Source organism: Tachypleus tridentatus, chromosome 8, assembly GCF_004210375.1.
Source record: "Tachypleus tridentatus isolate NWPU-2018 chromosome 8, ASM421037v1, whole genome shotgun sequence".
Taxonomy (NCBI): domain Eukaryota; kingdom Metazoa; phylum Arthropoda; class Merostomata; order Xiphosura; family Limulidae; genus Tachypleus; species Tachypleus tridentatus.
Genome location: NC_134832.1, coordinates 119,913,055 through 119,938,972, shown reverse-complemented (window position 1 = coordinate 119,938,972; position 25,918 = coordinate 119,913,055). Strand labels below are relative to the sequence as shown.

The window sequence follows — 25,918 nt, the reverse complement described above, 5'->3', positions numbered from 1 at the left end:
TGCAAAAAATGATTATATTTCTAGAAACAAAATACTGCAAAGCGTCATCACATGTTTTATCTGTAAAATTAAAAACTCAAATTGATTGATATTTGATATTTTCAAAATTAATCAAAAGACTAAGTCAGATATTCCATGTTCAGGGATAGTAATATAGAATTGCTAGTTAGAGGAAATTAACCAGTCTGGTGCAGCCAAGTATTTCAGCTGCTACGGCAGTTCCTATGCCGGTTTATTAAAGCAAAATTGAGTAATTTTTAAAACAAAGGAAATAAGCAACAAATACTATTTTTTCTCTAAGCCAAACTTATAGTAGTACACAAAATGAAGAAATATATACAAAACATGAAACAATAATGCACAAAATGTCATTTTTGGGTATTGAAATACATTTGTTTGTTTGTTTTGTTTGTTTGGAATTTCGCACAAAGCTACTCGAGGGCAATCTGTGCTAGCCGTCCCTAATTTAGCAGTGTAAGACTAGAGGGAAGGCAGCTAGTCAACACCACCCACCGCCAACTCTTGGGCTACTCTTTTACCAACGAATAGTGGGATTGACCGTCACATTATAACGCCCCCACGGCTGGGAGGGCGAGCATGTTTGGCGCGACTCGGGCGCGAACCCGCTACTCTCAGATTACGAAGCGCACGCCTTAACGCGCTAGGCCATGCCAGGCCCCTTGAAATACATCACACATTTAATAATTCACTTTCGTATGAAATGTTTTGAAGCAGGGGTCAACACAAAGAGCCACTTTGCAATCAGCACATTCATATCTGCTTTTTCTCCTTGTGGATTTCTCAAAGCACACTTTACACTTTCTAGTCGGGTACTTTTTCTTTTCTGTTTGGGGAATAAGTGTTGAGAAGTAACGTTCTGTGAGGCAAAGGGGGTTTTCCAAGGAAGGCCGGCCTCCGGTGGATTTTGGGCGCTGGGTGTGGTAATCTTCAATCAGGGTACGGATGACACCGAGTCTTAACTCCAGGAGAGACAGGTTGTTTCCCAGTGATTTGTAAACTACCAAAGCATTGTACACTGCTATATCCATCATGTGAAAAAAAATACTTTTTTGTACCACTTGACAGCCTTGCGCATACTCAGATAAGCATGCAACACACTGCCACATAAATCAACCCCTCCCATATAACGATTGTATTTAATGACACATTTTGGTTTTACAATAGCTGCATCAGTAGCACGGTTGATCTTTCCAGTGTATTGCATGGTATTGTCATGTATTGTACTCAACATGAAAATGTCCCTCTTATCATTCCAGTGAAAAACACCAATGCTATCTTTTTGTGCCACTTCTATTTCTCCCCTTTGGATATTTGTGAAACATTTCGGCATCCCAATTCGATTTTTTCATTACTATCCCACACAGACAGGTGTCACGATCAAGCAATGACTTCGTTAAAGTGGGACTTTTAAAAAACGATCCAAATAGAGCTTATAATTTTGTCCAAACAATGGTTCCATCAGTGTGCGTACAACACGTTCGCCTTGTCCGCCCTCCTTGGTGCTGTACTGTGTAGTAGCACCAGTATAGATGAAAAAGTCCCAAACATAGCCTGTTACACTTTCACATGGCTCATAACTTTTGACTCCAAACCTAGCCCTTTTAGATGAAATGTACTGTCGAAATCCCAGTCGACCCTTCCACAGTATCAAAGATTCGTCAATACAAACATGTTCGTTTGGTACATATGAGGTTCTAAATATTTCCCGTAAATGGTCAACAATGGGTTGTATTTTGTGCTCTCGTTGGTCAACAATATTTTTGGGTATTGTCAGCAAAGTGTAGCATCGATGGTAGCAAAAGAAACCGGTTTTTTGACATGCACTGACCAAAAATGGGTGGGGCAAGCAAAGAGTTAGTACTGAAATACATGGAAATAGTTGATTTTCTTTCTATGCCCATTAGCATTATGAGACCCATAATTCATAAATTTCCTTCTCATTAGTTGGCTTCCATGATTTCACTTTAGAAATTTCCTTCAAATCAGCGCAGGCCATCATAGTTTCTGCATATTTATTGGTCTCTGTTACAATATGGTTGACAATTGTGGAGGGAATAAGTTTTGAAAACAATGAAAGGGCTTTAAGTCTTGGCTCAAATCGTTGTACTGGACACCATGATTTCCTGAGAAGGGGTTTATAACTGGAGCAGCAAAAGATCCAGCATTCCAGTCATTGTCTTAAGGGCACTTTTTCTTGGAAATGTTCTTACCACGACTTGCAATTTTACGTTTACTCCCTTGTGTTATCTCCCGTTTACCAGTGCTGGTTGATGACCAGTTATCATCATCTTCACTAACATCTAAGCCTTGTTTTCCGTATTTTTCAAAGAATCTTCAAAATCCGAATCTTCTGAATCGCCACTGCTATCTTCAAACTACAAACCAAGTTCAAAATACAACTCTAATGCTTCTTCATTTTGTAACTTTTTCGTGACGCCATTTTAGATCGAAAGTGAAACAATTTGTAAGTAGGTCAAATGCATGTATGGTGCTGACATCTAGCGTTGAAGTTAGGTATTATTGATAATGAATTAACTCGTCCGTGGCACTGTGTTATCGATCGGCTTGGACGAGTTATCTCGTCTACGGCACTGAACAGGTTAAACGAATACCCTAAGCGAATAATAGGATAGGCTATTATATTTGAGACACGTGCAGAAAAGTCTTGCAACTTGAATTTTAGGCTTTCTATTTCTCAACCGTATATGCTAATCAGATGTCCACGACCAGTCACTAAACAAATTTCATTATTATTATGAAAAGATCGCTTTAATTGATAAAGAAATATCTAACATATGATAAGAACGGATGTTTTGTAAATATACTTTTGATGAAACATTGTGCATTGAATAATGTTAAAGCGATTCTCTTCTAATTTATTTTAACTAAGTGATGTGTTATGCTCTTAAATGAGTCTTATTTTTAGGTAAATTTATATTCTCTTTGTTAGAAAACAAATTCCGTTTATGATTTAAACGTACATGTGAAATTATCTATTTGCACCTTTTAATTTTTAAGTGAGTAGATAGTTATATTTATCAATGACCGTTTATCTATGATGCTTAGATGTCCAAAAAAACATATAACAATACGAGTATTTATTTTAATTATCCAAGATACCCAAGTGAGTTTCACTATATACTTTGCATTACCCTAAAAGTTAATAAAACTATTTGAGTTAATTTTACCTTAATGTCGAAATAATTTCTGTGAAATAGGCATATTTCCCTCTTTCGACAGAATAATAAATCTAGCTTTCAGCCGTGGTGGCGTTATAATGTATCGTTCAATCCAGCTTTGGTGGTGGGTGGTGTTGACTATCTGCCTTCTCTCTCGTCTGTCATTGCTAAATTAGGAACAGCTAGCACAGATAGTCCTCTGATAGCTTTGCACGACGTTCAAACCAAACTGCATATAAGGAAACTGTGTGATATATTATCTGACACATCTGCTTCACAATTTTAAACAGTTTGCAGAAATACTTTATGTGCATTGTTCATATCTAAATATTATGTGTTATAAATACCAACATTTTGTATTAATTTTCTCACATGTTTCTACCACTGATGTGTCAAATGTGCTATAGTACAGCTACACTCATTTAGCTAATCTGCATCATCATACTTACAATTTTTAAGCTCTTTATTAATACTGACAAGTCCCTCTGCACGTTTATTACTTCCATATTGAATAATTTATTGACAACAAATGAGTAGCTCCCAGAACTAGTGTATATATGTGGTTTCCAAAGTTTAATCTGTTTCCTCATCCATCCCTACATTCTTAAACACATCACCTCTGGTTACGGATTAGCAGCTTCACCTGGCATTACGAATATTTGTTTTTATTGACAGCGATAACAGTTTTTACTCTACTTATTCGCTCACACGTATCATTTTTTCAATATCATCGTGTCATTATTATCGATTTTGTCAGGAGGGTCTGTGTTGATCATGAACGCCTTTATCACATCTTAGGCCATCCACGTACTATGCACTGTTTTTCCATTTTTTTCGCTAAATACTGACACCTGTCGTGTAAAAAGAAGTTATGAAAAAATAAATTAAAAATTCTCTAGATCCAAGATCCTTTGTATTTCACAGGCTGGAAAGTGGCACAAATCCTTTCCAGTTTGATATCCGTTAAGTTCAGTCGTTTGAAAAATTAAAAAACAAAACAAAAAACAAAACACATACATATGCCCATAATTCTTATTGTTGCTATTTTAGATTCTCTTTTCACTGCATATTCCAGATGAGCCATCATTTTATTGTCAACCTCTTTCTGATGACCGTCGTTGTTGTTCCTAGGGATTTACACAATACAATGTTTCCGCAGGTAGTTTCCAATATTTATCTGTGTCTATCCGATTCATACCACAACCTACAACTTCAAACATTTCTGTTTTGTGGCCACTCAGAAAATTCTGCTAATTTCCGAGAGTATTGCTAGAACCATCTGTATATCTTCTGACATATTTCCCTTTTTTGTTCTGTAGTTGCTAAAAAGTACTATATTTGTATTATAAAAACAAGACAAATCTATTATTGATATCTACCAGCAGAGGGCAGCACTATACCAGTACTGAACTGAAACTCGCCTTGCTAGTGACTAGTGAAGGCTAAGAGTGGTTATACACACCCCAACGAGAAACTACAATATTGTGACCAATAAACTTTATTGCAAATCAAACCACATAAAACCAATTCTGTAAATAGCCAGTGAAACACTAACTCTATACATGCAGTATATCTTCGTCTAATAATCCGTAAGCGTAATTGTATCAATTTTCTAATTGACTTATCAACGGTAATATTGACTGTTTTACTTGAATGAATTATGTTGTATTCAAACTCCTGTGATTGACACAAACAGCTAATGTACCAAAGTTCATACAACATTCTTCAAAATATTATCCTAGGCAATGATTCGTTTGGTGGACATTTGTTTGGCATATAAGATCAAATGATTTATAATACAAATTTATGTAGACCGTTTTGTTATCCAAGTAAGGAATGAACAAGAAGTAAAACTTTGGTATACAGAATTCCTCAAACACGTGAAAAATGTTTATCTTTATTATAGTGCATTCAGAGCAAAGTGTAGAGTTTGTGTCACAGACTATGAAGGTAGAAATAGTCTTATTGTCATCAGTGAAAAACAGAAACGATGGTATACAGAATTATCTATATATATGAAACAGAAACTTTTCTATCGTATAGTACATTCCAGGGTGTAACATATATGTAGCAAAGTAAACTTGCTGCCATCAGTAAAAAAAAACAGAAACGGTGGTATACACAATTACCTACACATATGAAATAGGAAAGATTTTCATCGAAGAAACAAAGTACATTTCAGGTTATAGTGTGCAGTCAATGTCTGTTGTTGTTGTTTTGGGTTTTTTTAGTTAAACCCAAAGCTACACAGTTGGATATATTTGCTCTACTCATCATAAGTATGGAAACTCGGTTTTAGAGTTGTAAGTTTGCAGACATACAGCTGTGTCACTGTGACACCAGTTCACAGACTATCCAAGATATCATTATTATTATCGAATCAACAAGTAGAGATGAGGCTCCCCCATCCTTCCCCCTAATTTATTATTGTTAGACAATAATAAACAATAAACAACCTTCCGGTTGTTTAAGACCAGCCATAAATGTAAATATAAACAAGACAACGGAGTACAGGGCCTGAAATGTCCAGGTGGTTAAGGCGTTCGACTCGTAATTTGAGGGTCGCCGGTTCGAATCCCTTTTCAGCCGCGGGCACGTTATAATGTTACGGTCAATTCCACTATTCGTTGGTAAAAGAGTAGCCCAAGAGTTGGCGGTGAGTGGTGATGACTAGCTGCCTTCCCTCTAGTCTTACACTACTAAATTAGAGACAGCTAGTGCAGATAACCCTCGTGTAGCTTTGCGGGAAATTCAAAACAACCTACCAACCAGAGAGTACAGTAACAGAATTATGTTAACATTTATTTACTTGGATCGATAATAATGAAAACTGATAAATAAGCTGAGCGATCATTATCAGGTATACAAATTTATAATTCTACTATTTAATTACAGCTGGAGCATTCCAGAAGCACAGTGTTCTCATTCCTATTTCTAGAGTGAAAAGCTGCGATTATCTGAAATATTTAGCATCAGTATTTGTTTGTTTGTTTTTGAATTTCGCGCAAAGCTACTCGAGGGCTATCTGCACTAGCTGTCCCTAACTTAGCAGTGTAAGACTAGAGGGAAGGCAGCTAGTCATCACCACTCACCGCCAACTCTTGGGCTACTCTTTTACCAACGAATAGTGGAATTGACCGTAACATTATAACGCTCCCACGGCTGAAAGGGCGAGCATGTTTGGTGCGAAAGGGATGCGAACCCGCGACCCTCAGATTACGAGTCGCACGCCTTAACCCACTTGGCCATGCCGGGCCTAGCATCAGTAAAAATCTAAAATTAGAATATGTTTACTGTATGTGTACGTTTTAGGCTCACTCTTTGAACGTGCCTGTAGTTAATGATACTGAGTCAAGAATATGTGAAAAAATATCTGCATTACTATATATAACTAGTTAGTTAGCAGTGGGAATCCTCAAGAGATTAGTATCAACATTCCATATCCAAGCGCGCATGTACGTTCATGTACATAAAATACAACTACATGGTTAAAACATTTATTTATTTATTTTTTTAATGGTGAACCTTTTTGAGCAATGCTTGATAAAAACAGATCCAGGTAAAGAACAAAAATAGTATAAAAGTCTCTTGTTGCCAATATGGTTGGAAAGTAGTCAGATAGTTATATAGATGTTATAAAATTTGTTTGTCTTGGAGATACAAATCTATACAAAGCTACTTCTACATTCACAAGTAATGTACAGTTTCTACAACACGCAAACCAGATACTCTTTCCAACTGTGCTTGTTCCACGTCTCGCTCAGGCGAGGTGTACACTGACACATAATCACCTTATTCCAAGGTTTTCATAACTTGTCTTCTTAGTTTTACTGCTTCTTTTTTTTTTCCAGTGACATTCTATTTCATATATGTTTAGATAGAGGTCAGAAGAATCTTTGTTTGGCAGAACATAGTTCACATTTGAGACACTTTAAATTTGTATACTGTGCAAATCTGGACACTTATAACATAATTTTTCGTGCAAGCAAATCTTCACACAGGAAAATTTAACCAATAATCAATATGTTCGTGTTTAGAATAAAATAATCTTTCACTTCTAATAACAAACATTCATTACCTATGGATACATGTTTCGGTAATCGATACCGGTTTTCAACAATATTTCTGAAACACACCTTCACTCGCAGTAGGTAGAGATTTATAACAATGCTATGAGAAACACCTTCACTCGCAGAAGTAACCGGTTTACCACAGCAGAGATATACATCCAACTTTAACAAATATCAAAATGTCATCAGAGTGATTTGAGCTACAGCCAGTTCAAATCATATGCCTCAAAACGAAGACATATAAGAATATCAACATCGATCAGACATGGTGTTTGATTTTATACAAGAAAGTAGTACATGTTATAAGTATGATTTTATACAAGAAAGCAATACATATTTTAGTTTGTTTGTTTGTTTTTTTTAAATTTCGCACAAAGCTACTCGAGAGCTATCTGTGCTAGCCGTCCCTAATTTAGCAGTGTAAGACTAGAGGGAAGGCAGCTAGTCATCACCACCCACCGTCAACTCTTGGGCTATTCTTTTACCAACGAATAGTGGGATTGAATACCGTCACATTATAACGCCCCCACGGCTGAAAGGGCGAGCATGTTTGGCGCGACGGGGAGTACATGTTCTAAGTATGATTTTATAAAAGAAAGCAGTACATGTTCTAAGTATGATTTTATACAAGAAAGCAGTACACGTTTTAAGTAAGATTTTATACAAGAAAGCAATGCATGTTCTTAGTATGATTTTATACAAGAAAACAGTACATGTTCTCAGTATGATTTTATACAAGAAAACAGTACATGTTCTCAGTATGATTTTATACAAGAAACCAGTACATGTTCTAAGTACTCTATGAGTTATTGATTTAAACAAAATGATTATTTTTGTGTAAGTAATGACACAAAATGTCACTTTGATTATAAAATTTGTATAATCATTAGCTATATATAAGACAATAAATTATCAAGTTTATTCTATATACTGTTGTTTCTTATTTACCAGTTGTATGCTATACCTCATTAGTCTACATCCTTATATTTAACTATCTATAACACATCTTACTAATAGTGTCCATTGTACTGAAAGTGACTCTTTCTTCATGGTTAATAATAACCATTCGTCACAACATTTTTCCGCTCGTAACTGCTTATACGAATACCCTAAGTTGTGTGATTCCATGCTGTGTTCCTCAATTTGATTTGGTCAGGCTTTACTTTGCTGCATAGTAAGGAGTCCCGATTGCACATCTGAAGCCTTGAGTTTCCCCTTCCAGAACGCATGAAGTATTAAATGTAGTGTTCAAGCACTAGTACAATCTCTTACTGTATAGTGTGTCATTTCTATAGTTTCAACTCCTACTTGTTGTTCGGGGTCTGGATATGTAATAAACAGATAGGGTCTCACTATGCAGCTCAACAATCTATCGGAATTTTTATGTTTTTTATTTTGAGATTGGACGATGTTCTATAAGCTAAATAATATGGTTTTCTAACACTCTTCTAGATGCTTTCAAGCTCATCCACTGTTTCATTGGTGTATGAGCCATTCGAATAGTGAACTTCTTACATACACATACATAGCAACGTAATTAGTGTATTTTGAAAACTAAAACTGCAAGCAGCTCTTTCTTTGCCTTACCGTATCTGTGTTCTGGAGCTACGAACATGCAACTAGTGTACACAGTTGAACATGCTACTCTGTTCCGAGGCTGTAGTAACACAGTTTCAATTCCATTCCACTGGCATCAGTATCTAACAATAATTTGCAATACCATAGATATGTCAGCATAAGACTTATAAGCCCGAGTTGTTCTTTCACCAAGCTACATTTAAAGATAGCTTCTACCAGACCAACCAAATTTATTTAATTTTGTAATGTCAGGCTTACAAAGAACAACTAGCAATACCCACTAGCAATATCATCTTTAGGAGAGAGTTTATTTTCGACCAATGAAAATTCATAAATGGTACTTTAATATGTAGTATCAAATGGTTGGTTTGCAAACATCATTTTGCTTTTCTTCTTCTTCACTATAATTTGTAACACTTTAAGTTTATGCACTTGTACATAACACTCAACCTATATTTCACTACAAACTTTCAATCTCATAATTTTCATAAGAAATAAATAATCGAAACTCCAACACTAGGATTTTAGTCAGAAAAATATATCGCCTCCGAGGCACAAAAAATTTATATTACACATAAAAATAAACTTATAGGCGAACTAAATTTTTCTGACAAAATTCTATTAAAACTTCAATTCCTATATAAAAATTTAGACAAAATTTATTAAACGTGTATAAAAGGTGATAGCTCTGAACATAAGACAAGTTATAAATAATCTATTATCTCTCTTTTGTGTAACTTTGCGCTAATACAAAAATAACACATCCTGTAACAGTAAAATAATAAATAACACACAACATTAAAATAGATGAACAATTAAAAATCTTTTAATTAAGATCAATACATGACCAATAAAAAGTTGGTTTTATATATTTCGACGTTACAACTTCATCTTTATGAGGGTTGTTGTTGTTTTGAATTTCGCGCAAAGCTACTCGAGGGCTATCTGCGCTAGCCGTCCCTAATTTAGCAGTGTAAGACTAGAAAGAAGGCAGCTAGTCATCACCACCCACCGCCAACTCTTGGGCTACTCTTTTACCAACGAATAGTTGGATTGACCGTAACATTATAACGCCCCCACGGCTGAATGGGGCGAGCATGTTTGGCGCGTCGGGGATGCGAACCCGCGACCCTCAGATTACGAGTCGCACACCTTAACCCACCTGGCCATGCCGGGCCCTTTAGGAGGAATTTGTAAGACACAAATATGTCTTATTAATACTTTTTTTCATTAAACATATCATATGATCTATGCAAAGGTTTACAATTACTCATGAACATTTTAGAAAAGATCACCCCACATTTTTGCACAAATATTCGCCGGACCTTCATCACTATTTAGTAATACGTAGCATTTTAACATTAGGTGTCTGTTGCAGCGACAAGTATAACTCCGACGTGCTCAGTTCAGAGGTCGCTGTATTATGAGGCTTAAATATTGTTTTGAAAAGAAGCCCAGACAACTTGAACACTTCAACTGTTACAACGCTCTAATTTAAAAAAAAAATCACAAAAGCTGTAACTTAATAGAAATTTAACTTTTCAGCAGAGGCATAGCAACTAGGTTTTTTTTTCCAAGTGCAAACTTTTACCTCGTAGTTCCAATTCTTGACTGGTATGACATCAAATTGCTAACACGACTACTGAGTAGTTCGTCTTATTGTTTTTTGTTTTTTTTCATAGATGACATATCGCTGATGTTTTTTTTAGTGCATAATGGACATCTGTACCCTATCCATCGTGGGAAATCGAGACTCATATTTTAGCGTTGTACTTCCGTAAACTTACCGCTGACCCACCAAGGGAAAGGCATATTGCACACTTGTGAATGTCTGGCATGGCCTAGTATTTAGGGTGCTCGATTCGCAAGCTGCGGGTCGCGAATTCGAATCCTGTTACCGAGTATGTTTCAGCCGTGTGAACAATATTCGTTGCTTCAAAACAAAAATACAAAGAGGGTGTCTTATTCTAACTGGGGTGTTCAAGAATATTTACATCTTCCTTTGCTCCGCTCGTGACGTTCAGTATAAGATTTTCGTGAAAGATTAGAGTTATTTCGTTATTATGCATTTAGATGTTTTTCCTTTTACAGTTCCGGTTTGAGAAATGAGCGACAAAGGCAGATAGGTGAAAAAAAAAAAAAAGAGATGTTTAGCGCGACGGATAGAGACGGGGCAGTTGGTGGTCCGTGTCCGTGTGCCAAGCATCCAGTAGACCAAGCCTTAGCGATTGGTGGAGTTGACCAGGGGCGTTCCATCTGGCTCTATTACACCAAAATTAGGGACAGATAGCACAGATATCACTAGGTATGCGCAATAATACAAAAAAGAAAGAAAAGAAAACAGAGCACACGTACGGTTAGTTTTGCATTTATCAAAACATGCCTCCTTCAGCTTGAAGAAATTTCCATACTACCATTGTAATTTTACCCTAGTTGAAAAAAATTAAGTATAATAACTTTTTATGTCAGCTTTTGTGGTCATTTGACTTTAAACTAGTCATGTATTTTGGAGTTTAAACAATACATATAGCTAAAATCTATACACAATAGGTGCCACTTCGTACTTTAACAACTGAAAGAAGTAGAGACACTCGTATCTGTGGACACAGGTATTGTTATCTGTTCCATACCGGAGATCACAACCGCTGGTATCTTGACTAATCAGTTTACACTTCCTGGCGTCAAATATTCCCGCCAAAATAAGGTACGCTGGTGAAAGTGAGTTTGAAAAACAATACATGGTCCATTACTATTATAAAAGATAGTGACTAAATAGAGATGAGCTTACTTTAGTTCCCTTAATTATACTTAATTGTCTTCTGCGTATGTTATATGTAATGGTTATGAGCAAATTATAAAAACATACTTGCATTTTTCTTGGTTTTAATATATTTAACTTACAGATAAGCATTCAGCTAGGTAAATATGACTTTTTCATCTTCTCCAATCAGTTCAGCTAAAAATACGCTTTTCCAGAACTATGAAAGTACATAGCATTTTACTTTAGCCGCGGTTAGATTTTCGTAATCTCTTATTATTAGTTTCTCACAGATTATACCTCAAATAATGTCATCGTCTATGAAATCAACCCTTTTACTGTCTTCCTACATAGATTTGGAGAAGACGGCCTGGCTGAGGTAAAATTCCCTAAAGCAGCATATTAGGTAGGTTCTCATTAAGCTGCCAAAAAAGCAGCACAGTCTTGTTGTAAGGTTAGATTTTGGGGGAAGGACTTTCAAGTTGAAAAACAACAACAAGTATTGCTATCAGATACAAGGAAAACTGCATGTAACACTAAGCTATTTCATCCTTTTTTATACTATGGACACCAAAAGCATTCACGTTTAACTAAAACTTCTGGGAAGATAAAAGGTTTCCATTTCTAGAAGGATTTTATAATAAAGATTGTTTGTTTGCTTTTTTCTTGGAGTAGTTGTCCAAGAATTTCTCGCAAGACGGGAATACGAGAGCTATCACATACACAACCAGCTAGTCTCATGAAAATGAATACCGAAATATATATTTCTCACGTCTCTAAAGGCTTATAAGTTCCAAAGCAAATTTTAAAATTATTATTCTTAAGTTTATTTAACGCAAAGTGGAGTTTATTATGAGCCATTTCTGTAAACATAAATAAAATTACGACCTATATATCAAGAATATAACTTCATCAGCTCAATATTTCGCTATTACAGTTTTATTGAAACCTACAAGTGAACTTCAACTTCAAAGCTGTCTGAACTTGTAGGATATCGATGGCTTCTGACAAAGCTGTAATGGCTAAATATTGAACTAATAAAGTTACATTCTGGAGATATAGATCGTGATTTTATTAAACAAAATTTAGGTTATTTTTATATTGTCACTCAGGTAATAATACTTTTTTTTTCAAACAAGTTTTTCACTTCCGATACGAATATAGCATTTAGAAAGATATTTAATACTTGTGATAAATTCACGTTTAGCGTTATTTTGTCTATTTTAGGTTATCTAATAATTCGTAAATTTATGCGGGCTTACAACACTAGAAACTGAGTTCCGATGCCCATGGTGGGCAGGTAGCCCTTTTTGTAGCTTTGTACTTGAACTTCACAGAAACCAGTGTTTTCATGCAGTTATCACCTGGCCTTTGAATTAGTACATAATCTGGGCTGCATTTTTGCACTAGAATTGTTTGGGGTTCGATTTCTAGACTTTTAGTTCAATTCACATTCAAATAAATAAATAGCTCTAAGCTTCTAATCTACATTAAAGTTCTTGTATTGCCACAACGTGTAATGAATATAGTTCAATAGCTACCGTAGACAAAGAACAAACACCACCGTCACTGAGTTGTTTAAACAGTTGGTATGACATTTTCATACAGCATCATGATAGCTAATGTATACGGAAGACGGAATAATAAATATGTTTCAAATTAATTCTATGTTTTTTGATCAAAGGTGTTGTAACTGTTTTCCTAGAAACATCAAACAATATGTCTTTATTACATGCAATATGTTTTCTGAAGTTGTCATGACGAAATGGAACTATACAAATAAATGTTTCGAATTATTCAGTGGTTGATTAAATGAATGTTAAATAATTAAGCTACAAATTACTACAGATGCCACGCCTTATTTATGTTTCAGTAATATGTATCGTGAGACTTTTATGGATATTCGTAATAAACAAAGTCTGCTAAATGAGAACTCTGGTGATGTGGTAGTTCACACTGCAGACTTGATAACGGCCCGACATGGCCAGGTGGTTAAGGGTAAGCTGAGGGTCGCGGGTTCTAATCCCAGTGGCACCAAACATGTTCGCTCTTTCAACCGTGGGGATGGGAGGCGTTATAATTTTACGATCAATCCCACTATTCGTTGGTAAAATAGTAGTCCAAGAGTTGGCGGTGGGTGGTGATGACTAGCTGCTTTCTCTCTAGTCTTACACTGCTATATTAGGGACGGCTAGCACAGAAAGCTCTCGAGTAGCCTTGCGCGAAATTCAAAGCAAACAAACAAAGTAAAAGTAACGAAAAATATCAGTAAACATGGGATATTATGTCGGCACTTATTTCGGCTGTACTTTTATTTATTGGCTTTGTTATGCTAATTAGCTTGTAATAATTGCAAATAAAGTTCAACATTTTTCCTAGTTTACAAGTCTATACCTTACATAGCTTACAAACATGTATTTTAAAATATAGTTGTAACAAGTCTATACTTTACCCAGCCTACAAATGTGTATTTTAAAATATAGTTTACAATTGTAGATGCAAGTAATTGTGTATCATGGTATTTCAAACCGCTAATAGGAAATATTTTACTATTTTGCACAAATACTTTATGGCATTAATAAGATTGATTTACTACAAACATTTTCGTATAGCTTAAAATACTATTGAAAGTAGTAATGTCAGTGAACTCTTTGCCGGAATTCTTATATGTGGCAAAATATTCTAGATGTTACACCTACAAACAGCTGTTCTAAAGTTTTATATGAATTTCAACATACGAACTGATACACTCATAAAGCTTACGTATATATGACTCACTGAAGGCAACCCAAATTTGCCATTCGCACAAGCTGTGTACAAAATATCGCCTGTACAACTAACAATGTCAACAGTCGGCCATATTGTCACTCGTGTTGAAGACATGTTCACAAAATCTTATGAACTTAGTATGCTTTCTTTATCTTGCACGAGCAATGGTGTTCTATGTATTCTAGCTTTCGTCAGCATCTTGTCAACTGTTAATATTCTAGATTCACTAGCTGTCACCATGTCCTGTTTCAGTAAATCAAAATCAAGTACACATGCATACTATATGAATTACATCTTCAAATCCACCCGATAGCTCATAAACGTAGGGTCACAAATCAATTTAACTTTCTATATGTTTTCGAATCCCTAGCGGTATTTTAATGTTACATCTACTTGCATCAGCTGTCATAACTTTTCAAACTTGGTGAATTTTAGTGCATGAATTAATATGTTCGTAAAACATACATGTGAATACCAGAGAACCTTCAATATGGGAGTTCACGTGGGTATGAAATACATACATCTATGTCGTAAAATTATGTCTTTTAAATAAGATAGCTAAGGGTTAGAACTTCCTTTCAGCAGTATATTGAACAACCCGTCTTCCTGGCACACTATAGTTAATATATTATTTGTTGAGAACACTTGATAGCTCGGAAGGCCATGATCACCGTTAATCTTCGGCTATTGATCCTTTGATCAGATAATCTTCTTAATGTTTGGAATAGCTGGTTCGAGCCTAACCCCAGTGATGTTTTAAGAATTTGGTAGAGAAGTCAAGGCTATTATTGGTACTCCAACGGAAACTTCGTAAGTACCTCTACCTTCTTAAATCACGTAAAGGTTGGCATAACAAGAATATTCGCCCGGCATTGTCAGATGAAAGGGGGCTTGACTCGTAATCTGAGGTTTGAATCCATGTCACACCAAACCATTTCTCGCTTTCAATCGTAGGGACGTTATAAAGTTACGGTCAATCCCACTATTCTTTGGTAAAAGAGTTGCCCAAGAGATGGAGGTAGGTAATAATGACTAGCTGCATTTAGTCTAGTTTTACACTGTTAAATTAAGGATGACTAACGTAGATAGCCCTCGTGTAGCTTTGTGCGAAATTCCAAAAACAAACAAACAATAACATTTTCGCAAGAGTCTCTAATCTGATGTAACGACTTAGTTACTGATAACTGTTTTTCTAAACAGCTTGAATTAATAATACATACACAACGTATTTTATACTATCCATGTGATGCCTCTATATGTAACGATATGGACTGATTGGTGGAAAACTGGCGCTTACCTGTAGATCACGTTCCATTGTCTTTGTCTCTTCAGGCACATTAAGTCCGATATAGATCTTTCTCAGCAAACTTAGTAACTAATGTGTGTAGTGACACTACATAACAACAGTATCTAATGTGTGTAACCCGAATCTGCTACTAGCGCAGGCAATGTCAAGAATTACAAGGTGAACAACTGTCAGCGGGTAGTCAGCTTGTCATGACCTTAGGAACATCCTACCTGGCAAACCTAAACCTAGGTTTCCATGTATCTTTCTCCATAATCAGAACATGGCTATCTGACGAAGGACTATAAGTATTCCTGGTTTAGAAGAATAATAGCAAACAAGCAAACTATCCTGTATAAGAAGAGATTCGAAGGTTAGGTCAAAGTGTAAATGCGAGAATACAAGAATAAATGTAACTAAACACTCTTTATTCCACGTGCAATTGTGTTACCTGATATTCAGGCTGAGAAGACGAAACTAAAGTAAAATAAAACCAAACTGAGATCAAAAGAGACAAAGTTTATTCACGGTCACCAGGTGAGAAAGTTCTAAGCCAATAACAATATTTCACAACGAGTTTTTAGGCTCTTGGTTCTACACAAATTTCACTCCTTAAAGTTATAGAATCGATCATCTTTAAAAGCGCATTCTCTCTTCAACTAAACAATCAAAAAACAGGCACAGGAATGCGGAAAATCTTTGAGCCTTCAGGACAAAGCAACAATTTCATGAAGCAGCAGTAAGATCCTTTATCGGTCAAGCTACAAAAACTATCACCACTAGTTGAATTTATCACGTAACTTGTACTGGATTTATAGTGTTCCAAAATCAGAACGTAGAGAAATGTTAAGAATATTTCAAGTAGGAAATGTATGTTATATTTATTATCTGTGTATCATAAGCATAATCGTAGTCAATGCCTTATCATTGTCTTATTTGTTATTAAACACAAAGCTACACAAAGAACTATATGTACTCTGCGTACCAGGGGTATCTAAATCCGGTTTCTAGCAGTATAAGTCCGCAGACATACGTTGTGCCACTAGGGGCTGATCATTGTCAACAAGCTTAGCATGATTTGGCTATGGAAAGGACGCAGTGAAGTGGTTTGTTTTAGAATTTCCACCAAAAACTAAACAAGGGTTACTTTCTATGTAAAACATCCACCACCAGCTATTAGGCTACTCTAATCTATTCTAACAGTGAGATTCGTTGCGGAAAGTAGTTTTGTGAATACGGAACGCAAACCATAAACCTTTGGATTTAGAACTTGAACACACTGATCCCAACGTTCCCGCTGGGTCTAGAACACCATTTTAACAAAGTACGATTAACGTTACTAAAACAGAAATCATAACTGGATGTAACAAACAGGTGTAGCTTATACTTCGTCTGTGGCCATGTGGTTAAGGCACTCACTCGACTGCTAATCCGAGGGTTGCGGGTTCGAATCCCCCTCACACCAAACATGCTCGCCCTTTTAGCCGTGGGGGCGTTATAATGTTACGATCAATCCCCTTATTCGTTGGTAAAAGAGTAGCCCAAGAATTGGCGGTGGGTAGTGATGACTAGCTGCCTTCCCTCTAGTCTTACACTGCTAAATCAGGGACGACTCGCGCAGATAGCCCTCGAGTAGCTTTGCGCGAAATTCAAAACAAACCAAACCACTTCGTGTGTAAGACATTTCATTTTACATTTTTCCTTTTGTGGTGTATACAATGTGAGTAGGCTTGAACGAAAAAAACAAATATTCTGGCATTTTACTGTTTTGTGTTTTAACTCCATTAAATATATTAAATGTTTTATTTTACACATAAGCGATAAATTCCGAAACATTACTGTTTTGTTAGTTGATGAAAGTAAAGTAAAATAAGTTCAAGTATAATGATAATAAAAAAACCGTTTGCTTCTTTTAGTGTGGAACTACATAGTAGTCTAACTGCTATTTGCACAAAGATGGGAATAGAACCAAGAATTTTAAAGCTACAAGTCCACAAAAAAAAATAGAGAGAGAAAATATTTATGTTCGTTAAATTGCTTGCCTATAAGTCTCAACATTTCTTCTTGACTTGGTTAATTTTTGAAGTATTTGAGCTAAATATATGCCGCATAATTACACGACATAAAACATTAACCAATTGTAAATTAGACCTATCCAAGAAAGAGAAAAGAAACACAACCTACACCTTTTAAAGTGAGAAACATTATACGACATTGAAAAAAATGTATAACCTAAATGTACTATTGCATATTAATTTCTAATCTTTTTGGCATGAATCGCTGATACGTATCATGTATTTCCAATTCTTCCTAATTTTCTCATTCATAGGCTTAGCTCTCTAAATTTAGAGGACGCCCCAGTAGCCCAGCGGTATGTCTGCGGACTCACGCTGCAAAAAATCCTGGTCTCGATACTCGTGGTGGGCACAGCAGTAAGAGCTCGTTGAGTAGCTTAATACTACACAAACAAACTTTAGAAAACTATGTAATGAAGTGTAGTAAATACTTAAATAGAACACCTTGTAATGATAATTATGTACATCAGGTTTTCACAAAAATACTTGGTAGCATCTCCCCGAATACTGCTTACTCGTAACAGTGTTTCCAACAAACGAACAAGTGAGTATGGAAAAAAGTTAAAAACAACTTGGGGTAGAATGGATTCGTAGCTCGTATGGTTTTAACAAAGCAAAAAGGAAATCAGAGAGAAAATTATTTCTTAAAGAAATACCTAATTCACAACTGTTATATTAATGGCCATCTTAGTCATAAAGTTGTTTGTTGTTTTGAATTAAGCACAAAGCTACACAATGGGCTATCTGCCCTCTGCCCACCACGGTTATCGAAACCCGGCTTTTAGCGTTTAAGTCCGCAGACATGTCGCTGAGCCACTGGGGGCAAAATACATCGCCCGACGTGGGGCTCGAACCCACGACCCTGAGATTAAGAGTCTCATGCTCTACCGACTGAGCTAGTCGGGTTTAGTCGTAATGTTAAACACACTGTGTACCGTAGCGAAGATACAGAAAAGTCGGGTCGTGTACTTTATATAACTTTTATTACGTACTATAATTTATCTCGGACGAGTTTCTGATTTATTATGCTATGTGCGTTATGTATTACGATTTCAAATAACCAGACATTTTAAGTTTAATTTAGAAGTTAATTGAATTTTGATATGTAAATAAATATATAAAAGACAATGCAATTTATAATAACAGTTATAACAAATAATTTTGTATATTTATAAAAAAATTAAAAATTCCCGAACAATATTCAATCTTCTATCTGGACTGGAACTGAAAATTTTAATCGACGGTCCAGATCCACGAGGTGCAAATTAATTTTATGTCGACACAGATACATTTCACTTGAGGAGAATGCTCGCTAGCTGGCCTGGCATGGCCAAGCGCGTAAGGCGTGCGAGTCGTAATCCGAGGGTCGCGGGTTCGCGCCCGCGTCGCGCTGAACATGCTCGCCCTCCCAGCCGTGGGGGTGTATAATGTGCGGTCAATCCCACTATTCGTTGGTAAAAGAGTAGCCCAAGAGTTGGCGGTGGGTGGTGATGACTAGCTGCCTTCCCTCTAGTCTTACACTGCTAAATTAGGGACGGCTAGCACAGATAGCCCTCGAGTAGCTTTGTGCGAAGTTCTAAAACAAACAAGCTCTGTTCTTGCTTGACCTCATACAGCTTACAAGCTGACTTTTCACAAAGGAAGATAGATATTTCATGATCTCGTGGAAATACTAACGTCCAAAGTTAATTCTCTGAAGCTAAATAGTTTATAATGTTCGAAATTTATAAACGTTCCTGATCAAATATCTGCAGTTTTCCAATTCATAATGGCCCGGCATGGCCAAGCGCGTTAAGGCGTGCGACTCATAATCTGAGGGTCGCGGGTTCGCATCCCCGTCGCGCCAAACATGCTCGCCCTTTCAGCCGTGGGGGCGTTATAATGTTACGGTTAATCCCACTATTCGTTGGTAAAAGAGTAGCCCAAGAGTTGGCGGTGGGTGGTGATGACTAGCTGCCTTCACTCTAGTCTTACACTGCAAAATTAGGGACGGCTAGCACAGATAGCCCTCGAGTAGCTTTGTGCGAAATTCAAAACAAACAAACCAATTCATAAGCGTTAATCACAGTTATAACTTTCGAGGATTATAGTATACTGACTGTAGCAGACCAACAATATTCTATTACTGTCTCGGCGTCTTGCGATAGCTAATTTTTCTATTTATTAGTCAAGATTCTCGAAAGTTCAACAATGATCGACACACTAGTGTTTTCGTAAAGCATATATTGTTGATTTTTACCCTCGGGAATTTTCTACAAATTTTGAGAACAGGCGGGACTTGCGCAATACACATCTATCAATATACTTTACATGCACCAAACTAAAATAAATGCAGATATTAAAATAAATGTGTAACAGAGTAAATCCATTACACTTCCTATTATTATTTAGTCCTTCTATCAAGGTAGTGGCTGTACTTCAGATCTGTACTTCATTTATCTTTTACACCCTAACTCGGAAAAGTTACAATGCACATGTGAGTTCTTGGAAAGATTTCTTCATAACAACAATAATAAAATCTCAGTTTCAACTAATACAAAGAAATTATCACGTTGTTAATATAATAAGATGGACCACTACTGAACCTGTTCCACGGGTAACCTGATACCTGCTTACATCCGTTGTTTCTATGATATTGTTACAAACAGCATGAGATTTCGATAAAATTTGTAAAATATCAACAGGTAATTTTACTCTCAAAATGTAATGTTCACTAATCCTCCTTAAAACAGAGGTTCGATTCCCTTTGATGGACTCAGCAGATAACCCGATGTGGCTTTGCTGTAAGAAAACGCACGCATACTAATCTTCCTGTCGACAAGTTTGATTATTCAGATACCAGTTCATAACATTTTTCTTTACTACAGATTTCAATAAGAAACTGCAACAAAAAAATCAAGATTTGTTATATCATTATACACAGCATCAGTGATTAGTCTGGAAACTACACTCCGAGCGTTTTTACATTCATCATGAAGATTTTCTCCGGCTAACAGTGGAACCCACGCGATGTGGAAAAGCTACTCACCAATATAATTGTAATGACATTTTGCCGAATTGAAATGAAAGGTTTATTTTTTTCCAATTGACACTTTCAGCTGTTGTGTTTATCAGGATATGCAGGTTTTATCAACTTTGATGTATTGGTTCCACGAAATACATTCACGAGTAATGTGTTTAGCACTAACGAGAGGTATTAAGTAAGGCGAGCTGAAACAATGTGTTACAATAATAATAATGTCCAATAATATTGAAAACTGTTATTAGAAACAGAATGTGAAAATTCCGTAAAATTCCGCTTATCCTCTGCCTCTCCCACCTACTAGTGGCACAGCGGTATGTTTGCGGACTTTCACCTCTAGAAACCGGGTATCAATACCCGTGGTGAGTTGGGCACAGATAGCTCTTTGTGTACCTTTGTGCTTTATAACAGACAACAACTTATTCTCCACCTCACACAAATATTGCATACAACAAAACGTGTTCCATAAGCTTTTTCTTGTTTGATCCTATCTCTGAACTGTAATCTGGTGGAGGGTGGTTATCCTTATTTCAACATGGCCAAGCGCGTAAGGCGAGCGACTCGTAATCCGAGGGTCGCGGGTTCGCGCCCGCGTCGCGCTAAACATGCTCGCCCTCCCAGTCGTGGGGGCGTTATAATGTGACAGTCAATCCCACTTTTCTTTGGTAAAAGAGTAGCCCAAGAGTTGGCGGTGGGTGGTGATGACTAGCTGCCTTCCCTCTAGTCTTACACTGCTAAATTAGGGACGGCTAGCACAGATAGCCCTCGAGTAGCTTTGTGCGAAATTCCAAAACAAACAAACAAACCTAATTTCAAAAGCTGTTACAGATATACGTATAAATTATTATCACATGGGATGTATCACTATTGAATATTTTATTGAAAATAATCTTTATCATACGTAAGCTAAGAAATGTAGGACAATGCAGTTGGACCGTTCCCTGTGATGTTTTTTGTCTCGTTCTTCTCTTCTTATACAGACTCATCTTCATCCGGTGTAGTTGTGTTTTGACTTGAATTCTACATCGACAGTAGCAGCACTTTTCAACAACATGTAGCAACAAGCCAGTAAGCTGTGAATAAAGGTTATGTGTTCATTTAATCGCTTATATTTGATTTTATTTCTATTTATGTTCGTTTTGTTTTCCGCAAGACCTTTTGGGACCTACGCTTTATATGTAATTGTATTTATCTCTCGGATGTTACAGCAATAAAGACGCCGATAACGGATTAGACTTTAGATAGCCTGAGCTTAACGTACTTAACTTAGAATTTAAAATATAAAGAGTAAATAAGGGTGTTGCTGACTGATTAGATAAAAATGGTGAAATTATTGTAATAATAAATAATGCGTAAAATAAAATAAAAACAGTAATAAGAAAAAATTACAAGTTTATATTACATTTTTCAGTGTTTGGCTTGCTTGTGATATTCTCAGGTTTCCCTTCCAGTAATCGTGTAGGATGTGTTGAATAACAGGAGATTCGGCCGGGAAATGTGTCAAGGGGTAAATTTGAATTCCCTGACTTTGAGTTTAAAGCAGAGGAAGAGATTCGACGATATTTAAAACATAATGAAATACTTTCGTTAACACTTAAACTCTAAGAAAACTGATCACCACACCAGACTGATCGCTAAGTCTCTCAAAACTCTCCTGAGGGCGTTTAAAAGTCTTGTGAAAGCAAGTTAGGTTCACTTGTTACACGTAGAAGAAAATTTTATTAGTTATATGAAGAACAGAAACTTTACTTACATAGTATGTTCATCAGAAATTTCTAAATATTTTCCAAATACGTGCGTTTAGGCATATATATGGTGTTTAAAACGCAGTCAAACTGATAATATACATATGTATATATTGAGCTCTTGTTCTCACGTTATTCTGATATGATACTCCACGTTTGTTTTACTGAACTCTTTAATGAAAGGTTTCGCTGGAGAATTTCTTTGTCTTGAACAAGTGTAACATCAGTCAAATAAAAATTTGGAAACACCTGAAGGGCATGTCCTCTCTACTGGATGATGAAGTCTCTTGTGGAAGGTTTCACTAGATTAAAAGGTGTCATATAGAGATTTTGGAATACCAGGAGGATATGTCCTCTCTATTTTACCTTATGGGATGGCCAAGTAGTATGAATGACAATTGTAGTCTATCAAGTCTCTGATGCAGCTCGATTGGTTAGTTTAAAAGTGGTCCTAGAAGCTAACATCCATATGCATCGAAATATTTGTATATGCTAATAGTGGTTATGTTACTACAGATGTTACAATACAATAAATATATGTAACAATGATTTCTAGCCTTGACCCAATCCTGAAACAGCAAAAGCGAAAATATTCTATTTAACCTCCAAGTGTGAACTTTTGTGTTTTACTTTAACTGGACAGAAAGTTTAAAACCAAATATAAAATTAATTATTAAAAATATTAAAAAAGACTGAACGACTTGTAATCTTCTACCTGTAACTTATTTTGGTTATAGATTACGGTTCAGCGAAAAATTTAAAATCTAGCAAATCATAAAAACATGCAATGGCTTCTCTTCGTTATGCATGGCCCGGAATGGCCAGGTGGTTAAGGTACTCGACTCGTAATCCGAGGATCGCGGGTTCGAATTCTTGTCACACCAAACATGTTCGCCCTTTCAGCCGTGGGGGCATTATAATATGACGGTCAATCCCATTATTCGTGGGTAAAAGAGTATCTCAAAAGTTGATGGTGGGTGGTGATGACCAGCGGCTTTCCCTCTAGTCTTACACTGCTGAATTAGGAACGGCTAGCGCATATAACCCTCGTGTAGCATTGTGCGAAATTCAAAAACAACAAACCGTTATGCATATTGTTATATAATCCTATGTCGGGCAGTAAATCTTAAAATAATGGATGCAAACAAGCTTAAATAGATTGTACAATATAGATTCGTAAGTAATAAGGTTTTAGATAAAAGTTAAATTAGGCCTATAACATGATATTTCATCGATGTAATTAAACGTTATGTGTTTTTTAAAGTATTTAGAAACTGATCATTACCATAACCATGTGGTGGTTGTTTGGTACTTCTTGAATGTGTGTTTAATCAGTGCTGCTAATAATTATTTTCTCAAATAACCATTGTATATATTTTTAGGTTAATAAAAGCTGTTTACAGTACAGAGGATTAACTTCTTAAACCCGAGCCGACACTGACAGCATCCGGTCGAAAATCCCGAATTACCCTTTGGACAGTGACAGTATCCAATAACATTTATGTCTTTTTGGCTGAAAACTAATCCAAACCATGTTATCATTCATCTTTTATAAATAAATTGGAAGTTATGTGAAGCACAGTCGTTTTTCTCAAAACAAGTTTCAGATCAACAAGTTGTGTTTGAAGCCAATTATTTTGATTTTTTATGAATTCTAACAATTTGTTTGTATCAGTTGTAAAACAAAGATGGTTAGTTGAAAGAAGCGACCAAAAGGTTTTAGTGCTGAAGAAACAATGAGTCTGTTCAGTCAGTTAGATGAAGGAAGGAGTGGTGATGATGGTGACTTTGATCTTGAATATGACTTTGGAAGAGACTATTGAAGAAAGGGGCTTACAACAGTCATCACGACTCAGTTCCATTGCTTCCCAATCAGCTTATCAGAGATGGGCATCACCCCAACAAGGATCTAGTGGTACAAAGAGGTCATGAAAATGAGCCCCAGCTAGACCTACGTCCACTTCCAGCGCCAGATATAAAGATGGGATTTATCTATCTACAAGAGAGGTCAGCCATAAGTGATGACTTTGGGTTTTTGGCAAAGAACAGGCGTGATCCTGGTGTACAAGCTAACATCAATGATAACTCAACTTGATCCTGGTGTACAGGTTAGCATTAATGATAACTCTTTTTACAGAAGATGCAAGTAACACTTTCATTAACACTATAAACCAGTACGCCAAAGCACAAGTTACAAAGAAATCGCCTGCTTAATGACGGTGGAGGTTATGAAGTGGATTACCTTTAGCCACATCGAGCTGTTGAAGTTATTTGTAATAACGACATCAATGAACATCGTCAAACGACCTAGCTGTCGAGACTACTTTGTCACCCATCTACACACTTTTATATTACCATTTGTTCAACATGAAGATGTTTGGGTCTATTTATTCAACAATGCTTCATGTAGGTGCCCCTTATACTCAAAGGGAAACAAAATAGAAACTTTAAAAGGTATGTTATTAATTATTAGGGCATCTTGAAAATAATTCCGGCAGATTGTGCAAAAAATGCGGTTTTAAATAATGAATCTAACTTTATTTGAATCATTTGTGTGCAAGAATGTGTTGGTACAAATGAAGCAAGCTATGGCACCATATTTAGTACTATATGTGAGGTCGATATGGGATTCGATACCATTTGACAGAGCAATGCCGTCAGTGTAAGCTTATGAAGAGAGAAAAATATCAAAATCCCTTACAAAAAAAGATATTAATTTACCGAGTTGTTAAACAATGAAAAACCAATAGACACGACATTAAAAAGAATGAATCATTTAGTAATCTCCTTAGAAACAATTACATGTTAGAGCTTCTAGGACAGCAGTGGACTCCAAAATTAAATTCCAACTACATCTGGAGCAGCATCCTCATTTATAAAGTAAAGACTGCGGTTATTTAAGGGAACCTTATTTCTCCAAAAACAGTTGCAATAAAGTCGAAAGTATTTCATAGTACTGTTTATAATATAATAATCGCTTAATAATTTGAAGTTGATAAGGTTCACAAGCTAAATAAAACTGGAATGAAATAAATTCTATTCGATCAAATATACTTCAATTTTCTGATGGCCCTGCATGACCAGGTGGCTCAGGCGCTCGACTCGTAATCTGAGGATCGCGGGTTCGAATCCCCGTTGCTCCAAACATACTCGCCCTTTCAGCTGCGGGGGCGTTATAATGTGACGGCCAATCCCACTATTAGTTGGTAAAAGAGTAGCCCAAGAGTTGGTGGTGGGTGGTAATAACTAGCTGCCTTCCTTCTAGTCTTACACCGCTAAAATGGGGACGGCTAGCTTTGTGTAGCTTTGCGCGAAATTTAAAAGAAAAACAAAAAACTGTACACTCCCATTTAACTATCAGAGGCGGACTGTACTTCACACGGCCAGTCAGCGGTCATTTAGTTTATTGTGCATAA

At 36.3% G+C, this 25,918-nt stretch overlaps 1 long non-coding RNA gene and 1 other non-coding gene across 4 annotated transcripts in view; one reads left to right on the top strand and one right to left on the bottom strand.

Moving 5' to 3' along the window:
• LOC143224267 (uncharacterized) overlaps positions 1-25,640 on the top strand; it is a 41,410-nt gene extending 15,770 nt beyond the window's left edge. The window contains exons 1-3 of one of the 3 annotated variants that reach the window (XR_013013299.1): positions 15,219-15,393; positions 21,738-21,842; positions 23,885-25,640. This is a non-coding gene — a long non-coding RNA (uncharacterized LOC143224267). Of the gene's footprint in view, positions 1-15,218; positions 15,394-15,660; positions 16,531-21,737; positions 21,843-23,884 lie in introns of those variants that run through there. The other 2 variants (XR_013013298.1, XR_013013300.1) reach the window with 2 other exon arrangements.
• On the bottom strand, positions 18,569-18,641 carry TRNAK-CUU (transfer RNA lysine (anticodon CUU)). Its single transcript has one exon. It is a non-coding gene; the product is annotated as a tRNA-Lys (tRNA).
• Positions 25,641-25,918: the final 278 nt, after the last annotated feature.